The sequence below is a fragment of the Urocitellus parryii genome, chromosome 5 (assembly GCF_045843805.1).
Source record: "Urocitellus parryii isolate mUroPar1 chromosome 5, mUroPar1.hap1, whole genome shotgun sequence".
In the NCBI taxonomy this organism is placed as follows: Eukaryota; Metazoa; Chordata; class Mammalia; order Rodentia; family Sciuridae; genus Urocitellus; species Urocitellus parryii.
This window is the reverse complement of record NC_135535.1, coordinates 102,956,134-102,966,866: the sequence shown is the minus strand read 5'-3', so window position 1 is coordinate 102,966,866 and position 10,733 is coordinate 102,956,134.

Sequence of the window (10,733 nt, the reverse complement as noted above, 5' to 3'; positions counted from 1 at the left end):
CTCACAACCTCTTATATGTAATATTGTATAGCAATGAGGGTCTCCCTTTATTTCCATGCAATTTCCCTTTTCTCTCCCTTTCCCTCCCATCTCATGTCTCTGTTTAATGTTAATCTTTTCTTCCTGCTCTTCCTCCCTGCTCTGTTCATAGTTGCTCTCATTATATCAAAGAAGACATTTGGTATTTGTTTTTTAGGGATCGACTAGCTTCACTAAGCATAATCTGCTCTAGTGCCATCCATTTCCCTGCAAATTCTATGATTTTGTCATTTTTTATTGCTGCATAGTACTCCATTGTGTATAGATGCCACATTTTTTTTATCCATTCATCTATTGAAGGGCATCTGGGTTGGTTCCACAGTCTAGCTATTGTGAATTGTGCTGCTATGAACATCAATGTGGCAGCATCCCTGTAGCATGCTCTTTTAAGGTCTTCAGGGAATAGTCCGAGAAGGGCAATAGCAGAGTCAAATGGTGGTTCCATTCCCAGCTTTCCCAGGAATCTCCAAACTGCTTTCCAAATTGGCCGCACCAATTTGCAGTCCCACCAGCAATGTACAAGAGTACCCTTTTCTCCACATCCTCGCCAGCACTTGTTGTTGTTTGACTTCATAGTGGCTGCCAATCTTACTGGAGTGAGATGGTATCTTAGGGTGGTTTTGATTTGCATTTCTCTGACTGCTAGAGATGGTGAGCATTTTTTCATGTACTTGTTGATTGATTGTATATCCTCCTCTGAGAAGTGTCTGTTCAGGTCCTTGGCCCATTTGTTGATTGGGTTATTTGCTATCTTATTGTCTAATTTTTTGAGTTCTTTGTATACTCTGGATATTAGGGCTCTATCTGAAGTGTGAGGAGTAAAAATTTGTTCCCAGGATGTAGGCTCCCTATTTACCTCTCTTATTGTTTATCTTGCTTAGAAAAAACTTTTTAGTTTAAGTAACTCCCATTTGTTGATTCTTGTTATTAACTCTTGTGCTATGGGTGTCCTATTAAGGAATTTGGAGCCCGACCCCACAATATGTAGATTGGAGCCAACTTTTTCTTCTATCAGATGCAGAGTCTCTGATTTGATATCAAGCTCCTTGATCCATTTTGAGTTAACTTTTGTGCATGGCGAGAGAAAGGGATTCAGTTTCATTTTGTTGCATATGGATTTCCAGTTTTCCCAACACCATTTGTTGAAGATGCTATCCTTCCTCCATTGCATGCTTTTAGCCCCTTTATCAAAAATAAGATAGTTGTAACTTTGTGGATTAGTCTCTGTGTCCTCTATTCTATACCATTGGTCCACCAGCCTGTTTTGGTACCAGTACCATGCTGTTTTGGTCACTATTGCTCTGTAATATAGTTTGAAATCTGGTATCGCTATACCGCCTGATTCACACTTCCTGCTTAGAATTGCTTTTGCTATTCTGGGTCTTTTATTTTTCCATATGAATTTCATGATTGCTTTATCTATTTCTTCAAGAAATGCCTTTGGGATTTTGATTGGCATTGCATTAAACCTATAGAGAACTTTTGGTAATATCGCCATTTTGATAATGTTAGTTCGGCCTATCCATGAACAGGGTATATTTTTCCATCTTCTAAGGTCTTCTTCTACTTCTCTCTTTAGGGTTCTGTAGTTTTCATTGTATAAATTTTTCACCTCTTTTGTTAGGTTGATTCCCAAGTATTTTATTTTTTTTTTTGAGGATATTGTGAATGGAGTGTTTTTCCTCATTTCCGTTTCAGAAGTTTTGTCGCTGATATACAGAAATGCCTTTGATTTGTGCGTGTTGATTTTATGTCCTGCCACTTTGCTGAATTCATTTATTAGTTCTAGTAGTTTCTTTGTAGATCCTTTTGGGTCTTCTAGGTATAGAATCATGTCATCTGCAAATAGTGATAATTTAAGTTCTTCTTTTCCTATTGTTATGCCTTTAATTTCCTTTGTCTGTCTAATTGCTCTGGCCAGTGTTTCGAGAACTATATTGAATAGAAGTGGTGATAGAGGGCATCCCTGTCTTGTTCCAGATTTTAGAGGGAATGCCTTTAACTTTTGTCCATTCAGAATGATGCTAGCCTGAGGCTTAGCATAGATAGCTTTTACAATGTCAAGGTAAGTTCCTGTTATCCCTAGTTTTTCTAATGTTTTGAACATAAAGGGGTGCTGTACTTTGTCGAATGCTTTCTCTGCATCTATCGAGACGATCATATGGTTCTTATCTTTAAGTCTATTGATGTGGTGAATAATATTTATTGATTTACGTATATTGAACCATCCTTGCATCCCAGGGAAAACACTTTATCACCCACAGAACGAGCAGGAATCAGAAAAACAGCATTTTTACTATTATTCTTTTAATGAATCATGGGAGTTAACACTCTGTTATGATTTCTAGACACTGGGAGATAACCATTTTAAATGTCAGTATTTATACTGTTCCAGAAGTTAGAATATTTACTTCAATAACATGATGAAATATTTTAGATATAAAATTGCATAAAAGGATACATTTTTTAAAAATTATTTTTAGGGGTTGACAAGCAAAAAACTTTCTGGGACCAGTGGTCCAGGCAGAATACCTACTGAAGGAGCTTTAACCCACACATTCAAATATCTCAACACTCTCACCAAGACTAAGTAGGAAACAGAACAAAATACAATGAGGATTTCAATTTTTTTTGGAGGTGGGGAGGAGGTACCTGGGATTGAACTCAGGGACACTCATCCACTGAGCTACATCCCCAACCCTATTTTGTATTTTATTTAGAGACAGGATCTTACTGAGTTGCTTAGAGCCTCCCAGTTGGTGAGGCCACATTTGAACTCAAAATTCTCCTGTCTCTGCCTCCCAAGACGCTGGAATTACAGGCATGCACCAATGTGCCTGGCTCATTTGTTTGTTAATTTGGGTCAAAATGGAAATGTTCATGTTTGAAATTTTACTCTTTTCATTAGAACAATTTGAAAAGTGTTGTTAAAATCTGAGCACTTTCCATTGCCAATCTAATATGGTACAGCAATTTTATTTTATGTTTATCTGGAATTGAAATTTTTATGTTGAGCAATCTGGTTAATCATAACTTTAGGTCAGATATATTTAGTAAATAAATTGACAGATAGATGTGGAATTAGATCCAACTCTGTTCCATTTCAGAGCAAAATTGCCCCTTGCTGCTTTGCAGGCCAATAATATCTAAAGCTCTATTTGTTACACCAGCTGTGCCTGCAAAATGTTAAGGGAAGATTAGCTTTGTAGAATCATAATTTCATTACAAACAGTAAGTTACATAGTTGTTTGGCCAAAGAACCTTGATGTTCTGGTAAAACTATGGGTCCAGGAGAGCAGAGAAACCAACATTTGCATTTTCTTCAAATATATTCTCACCAAACACGTGTACACACACACATACAAAAAGGAAATTCTCACATCTCATAGAAATACAAAGAATCTTCTGTCTTCTCTTCACTTCTCACAGGTTTCTCCATAAAAGCAGAGTAGTGAATTAATTACTTTTTAAATAACAATAGTCTTGATATCTTTCTAGGTTACATTACTTCACTTGGAAGAATAACAACCATCAGACCACTATGTGCATTCACATGCTCTGCCTTGGACTTTTTGCCCTTCATAGAGAGTGAGACAGACCATGATTCTGAATGCAATTTTCTCAACTTGACATGGATAAAGTTACCAGAAGTGTATTTCAGAGTAGGACAACCTCAATCTAATCAATTGGACTAATAACAAAGTTGGTATTTGGGTTGGAGATAGATGTTACTAACTGGTGACCTTAAGCAAAAAAAGAAAGGATTCCATACATTGAATAAAGAGTGGGAACAATCTGAAAATTATGAGAATTGTTATAAATAATTTCCAGAGGTGACTTGAACAAAGTACATGTAGGTGCATGCTGACATTTACTGACATCAAGAAGACTAGAGAAAGAATTGTTTGGGGGACATATCTAAAGCCTGATATGAATAGGCAAGTTTAAAAATATTTTGACAAAATCCAAGGAGAAATTTTATTTCACACACATTAACCTTGAGCTCAACCCTGAGTTCTCTCTGAGAAAGGAAAAGTGTAGGTAAGCATTGTAAACCTTTACCTATGCCCTTCACTGAAGCAGGTTAGAGTTGAATGATATATGAAATTCAGACAGTCTTTTGTCATATTTGTCACCTGCAAAATGGTAAGTCACTATGAATAAATAAAAAGGATGAGAATCCACCAGTTCTTTTGCTGTGGAGCCTCATGCCATCTATCTGAGCCAAGTCAGCTTACCTCCCACACCACCACTCTACTTCCGTATGAAAGCCAATGAAGACTAGGCTGAATTATGCTAGTGCATAAGAACTTATCTCATTTGTTTGTTTGAATGCTCATTTACTTATGTCCCATTCCCCACTATTATTTAGCTCTGTATTCTAGAGTAGGTATTTATTGACTCACTGGATGTCTGGCCTCCTTTATTTTAACAACCTTGAAAGCAAGCACACTGATTATTTTGAGTTTTTCTAAGCATTTCTGATTGCACCTCAGTATTTATGTATAAAAGTTAAAGTCAGCATACTTTAGTGATACATGCATACCCATGATTATAGCAGCTCAATTCACAATAGACAAGTTAGGGAATCAACAGATGAAAAGAAAAAAAAAATACGGTTTGTGGGGGGACTGGAGATTTAAATTTGGGGTGCTTTACCACTGAGCTACATACCCCCCTTTTTTTAGACAGTCTCTCTAAGTTGCTCAGGTGGAACTTGAATTTGCAATCCTCCTGCCTCAGCCTCCCAAGTCACTGAGATTACAGACACATGTACACCACCATACCCACTTCACAAGATTTGTATTCAGTCATAAATAATAATGAAATATGGCATTTGCAGAAAAATGGATAAAAAATGTAAAGCATTGTTTTAAGTGAAGTAGTCTTAGGAAGTCAATAGTCATATAGTTTCTCTCATATGTGAAAAGTAGAAAAGAAAAAAGAAAAAAATGGGGGAATGGAAATTCATAAAAATATAGACCAGTAGAGTAGAGGGAGGGGGAATAAGGGAGGGAAGTGAGGAAGGAAAAGGAAGGTTAAGGAAAGTCAAGAAGATCACAAATTTGAGTTCTGCTTGAGCAATTTAACAAGAACCTATATCAAAATACAAGAAAAAATGTTAGGAATATAGGAGTGGTGGAGCACCCCTGGGTTCAATCCCCAGTACAACATAAACAAATATATAAATAAATACTTTTCATAACCAGTAGCTATAGCAAAAAATATAGAATGAATAACAATAAATGGGACACTTTAAATATTTAGAGATTTTTTAAATATTTCAAGTAAAAGTTAATTAGTTGTTCATGAGTGTGCACATTAAACAAGAACTGTTATCTCTCAGGTCCTGACTTGACTCTTCAAATCTTAAATTGATTGTTGAAAGATAGAAAAAGAGCAGGAAAAGGAAGAAAAGAATGAAAAGCAAACAAGTTTGCCTTGTTCATTTTTGCTCATTCTGCTTTTGCATGCTTTGCAACAACCTATGTTGAGATTATCTTTGTTTCATTTGATTTGTCATTTCATTAGAAAATAAAAATTCTAGTCATCTTGGAAGGACTATAGTCTTTGAGGTCAATATTGACATAAGAGATCAATAAAAAATATTGGGCAGAGATTAATAAAAAATTTTAATCATCCCTCTTTGGATAAAGGGAAGCCTGAAATAGTTTAAATTCAGATGCATGCTTCATGAATTCTATGTCACTACTCCAGGACTTTGAGATCCTGCCTCAATAATATACAAGTTGCAGAATGTAGATTATTTTTCTATATTAACATCAAAAACATCTCCACATACTTAAGGAAGCAGTCTTGAATATATGGAAATCTATTATGAATAAATGCACATTGAACTCATAATATTGGGTTATAAAAAGAAATTTATATTTGGTCTTCATCCTCAGTTCTTGGCACAGAGCTTCTAACACCTTAAAACTTTCTGGGCCATAAGGGTAATAAAAGCATTCTTTATTACAATATTTGGGTTTTCCACCCCAAATTCCCAAAATATCTTAGAAGCAAAAAGATGAAAGTAGCCTATTTTTTTATTCATAACATGCCCCTTTCAGCCATGCCTGAACTTATGTCAATTATGTGACTCTTGATGGTCCTCAAGATAGTTCCAGAATGGGAGCTGCCTGCTAGAGGAACCAATCATGTGAGTAAACAGTTGAAACATTCAATCCTGCCCAGGGAGGGAAAAGGACTGGAAACCAAGTGCCATCACCAATAGCCAATGATTTAATTAAACAGAGCTCCATAACTGGACCTGCATAAAAAGTGGACTTGAACTCAGCAGGGCACTTGTAGTGATGGGATAGTCATAGCTGTGGCACATGATAAAACAGACTTTGAGAAACAGGATAGAAACCCAGAAAGTTTCTCCTGTGGTTGCTTTAAGATAAAATAAATCATAAGGGGAGATGGAGGGTGTGGTTATAACATGTTGCCATTTTTTCCATTTCTTAGAGATGAAGAAATAAACTCAATGACTAGGTCACATCGTTGTGCAGGAAGAGAAAACATTCTCCTCAGCTCTGTATAGGACAAGCAAGTTAAAGAGCTCTTGACTTCCTTACCCCTCTCCAATTTAACCTTCTCTATTGGTGTTCTCTAAGACATAGGTACAGGCAATGATTTTCCAAGTAGGACCAAAAGCTGGATATACAAAACCAATACTGACAATGGATTATATCCAACTAAAAAACTTCTACACAGCAAAGGAAAAATCAACAGAGTAAAGAGATGACCTACACAAAGGGAGAAAACCTTTGCCAACTGTTAATCTCACAGATGGTTGTTGTCTGAACTATAGAAGGAACAAAAAAAACCACTTAAAAACAACAAAATACAACTAATCCAAATAAAAATGGGTATATTATCTGAATACTCACTTCTCAAAAGAAAAATGCAAGTGACCAATAAATGTATTTTAAAATGCTCAATGTCCTTAGCCATCAGGAAATGCAAACCAGAACTGAAATGAGATACAATCTCACCCCATTATTATTAAATGATTATTATCAAAACAACAAAAATTAACAAATGATGGTGAGGCCATAGAGAAAAGGGAACTCTTATATACTGATGGTAGAAATGTAAATTGGTACAATCACTATAAAAAACAATATAGAGATTCCACAAAAAAACTAAACATGGAAATACAATATGATCAATCAACCTTACTCCTGGTATATAGCCAAAGGAAGTCAGCATACAAAAGAGACACCTGCATGCACTATTCACAACAGCTGAAATGTGCAATCAGTCTAGGTTCCCATTAACCAACAGATGGATGAAGAAAATATGGTATATATACACATAGTCATAAAAAAGAAAGATGTCCTGTAATTTTTGGCAAAGAAGCAACTGGAGGAAATAATGGTAAGCAAAATAAAGCAGATGTAAGAAGACATATATTCTCCTATTTACAAAATGGCATAAAAAGCTTGGCCTGAATGTAAAATTGTGATTACTAGCAACTGGGAAGGCTGCTGGGATGGAGGGAGTATAAGAAGAAAATATGGATATGATCAGTGCAGGCTGTACGGGCTTAAGAAAATATCACAATGAATCATATTAATATGATTGATTAATGTGTTGATTAAAAATGGATATTTTTGAAGAAAATTTGAATGAAAGGATAAAATAACTGAAATAAAGTACTCAATGACTGATTTCAAAACAAATTAGGCTGTGAAACCCGGACAAGTCAAGACGCATAGAGGCATAATAGAGATCCTGTGGGCACAGTTGCTAAGTTTGAAGGTTCAAGGACCTGTGCCATTTAAATATGACCAGTCCTGCCAATGATCTGTCCTCCCAGAATCGGTTCCCTGAATGGAAGGTTTTTTGGACAACAGCAGCCCAATGTAGAACAAGAACCCCAAAGTTCAGTTCTGACCCTGTTCTAAGAGGCTGATCTCCAGGATGAGGTATGGGAATGCTGCTACAGGGGACTATCCTTGCAACAGAAAACATCTTGCAGGTGTCCAAGTTCCTGCAGGAACTGCAGCAGTAAACCCTGAGCCTGGGTTCAGAAGGTGAGCAGGAGAAATGAATGCACATCCCCGAGGTTGCTGCACAAGGCCAGCCTGCAGCACTTCAGTGAAGCTGAGGATCTGTAGTTGCCACCTGTCCTGCTTTTCTGTTCTGCACCTTCCCCATAAGCAGCAAAAACATAGGTCTTAAGTACTGGTGGGCTGTGACATTATCCCTTTATACACAGCATCACCACAATTCTTCCAGTTCCTTGAACAATGACTGTGTGACCCAACTTAATGAATCCACCTGTTGGTGAGAATCATGGCAGAACATAACACCAAGAATTTTGTGACACAGAGCCAAAATTGTTTGCAAATGGGGAATCTCTCACAAAGCCCTTCTGGCTGAAAGAGCAAGCTGCAATTTATTTGGCAGGGAATACATGACCTGGTTGAGAAAAGAAGTCAGCACATATATGGATGGGGGACTATCCTGCACAAGGAAGTCTGACAACATGCTCCTTTATATTTTCCACATTATCTAAATGAGGCTTTGGTTTTTCCCTGCATAAAAATTTTAGTATTACAATGAAATAAAGTCTTACTATCTGTCACTAGCACATGCTTCTTTAGGATAGCTCGGAGAATGCTGCTTCTGAAAAACAATTTTTAGAAGATTTGTTAGAAAAACAGCTTTACCTCGTGAATCTAATAGACTGTACACATCTAGTGTTCTCAGGTTTTTTGGTGGGAAGTCAGCCCTTCTGCTAACATCTGCAAACACTATTCTGTGCCCTGAATTACAAAGCACTAAAAATCTAGGAAAAAAAAAACAATTTTGAGGGCTGGAGTTGAGGCTCAATCCTCAGCACCACATAAAAATAAATAAGCTAAAAGTATTTTGTCCATCTACAACTAAACAAATATTTTAAATAAATAAAAGAATTTTGAATGATTTTACACAAAGAAGTGATAAATATTTGAGGAGAAAGATATATTTAACTTGATTTAAGCAGTATACTATGCACACATATATAGAAACATTATATGGTACCACATAATTGCATACAATTTGATGATTTATGCATCAGTTAAATAAGAATTTTATTTACATTTTTAAAAATTAAATATTTCTTATTTTATTTTTTAAATATTTTATTTTTTAGTTATATTTTGACAAAATACCTTAATTTTATTTATTTTATGTGGTGCTGAGAATAGAACCCAGGGCCTCACACATGCTAAGTAGGTGCTCTACCACTGAGCTACATGACCAGCTCCTTAGTTTATCTTTTATTGAACTGTGATTATGGCTTTCAGGAGCCAACAAATAACACCCCTCTCTTACGTCATCACTACCCAAATAGATGAAGGTATATGACAGGATCTCACCATTACTTCAGTACTGACAAAACCTAGAATGTATGGTGTGACTTAAATGTCCAACATCAGTGCATTTTCCAAAACTTTTCCCTGTACTAAATATACCCAGACTGTGATAGACAACTCTTTACCTATCCTGCAGAGACACTCATTTTCTCTTTTAATCAAGACTTACTGAGTGACAACTTGGGGCAAGATACTATGTTACCTCTGAGAACTCAACAGTGAACAAATCAAAGTCACTGCACTCAAGAAGTTTATAGTATAATTGATAGGGAGGAAAAGAATTTAAAAAATTAGACCCTACCGCAGAGATATTAGAATGGACAAACTCCACAACACTAGAAATTCCAAATGCTATCAGGAGTATGTAATAATAGAAGCACTCTGATTCAATGCTGATCAAAATACAAAATGATAGCCACTTTGGAAGACAGCTTGGCAGTTTTCCACAATACTAAGCATAGTCTTAACATGCAAGTCAATCCAAATGAATTGAAAACATGTCCACACAAAAACCCACACAAACGTTCAAATAAAAACTTCATCTATAATTGTCAAACATTAGAAGCAATCAACATATACATCAATAGATGAATATACGGTGGTAGAATATTTTCTGCAATGAATAACAATGTCAACATGGAACAAAATAAAATGGAGGAATCTTAAATGCACATTACTAAATATAAGAAGATATATGGAAAATCTGTGTTGGATTCAACTTATTACAATCTGTAAAAGACAAAAGCATAAAAACCATAAAAAGATCAATCATATATAGGAGTTATCAGAGAGAAAGAAAAGCATAATAAGTGACACAGAGAAATTTTAGGCCAAGAATACTATTCTCTATAATATTGTGGTATGAATATATTCCACCTCTGTGCATATTTCTAAGAAAAATAAATTCAGAGTTACACAAAAAGGCATGTAAAAGAAACAGCTTTATTCAGAATAGATAAGATAAAGAAATAATTCAAAGTTTACCGACTGGAAATTAGATAAACAGATCATGTTACGATGAAATACAAATTCATAAAAAAATTGAATCTACCAATGGAAAAATACAAACATATTGAGAAAAATAAAGTGGAAAGAAAAAGCAAACATTGTTATTTGGTTTATATGAAATTTGAGAGCTGGAAAAGCAGGAATCAGTTCATTGCATTCATAGGGTTAACACAGAGAACAATAGGCAATGATGGGAATCTTTATTGTAGATAGGCATGGTGTTTACAGGTTTGCATTCACTCAACAAAATCTTGGAGCTATACTCTGAAAAATGTGTTCCTTTTACTCAAATAAACCATGTCTAGATAA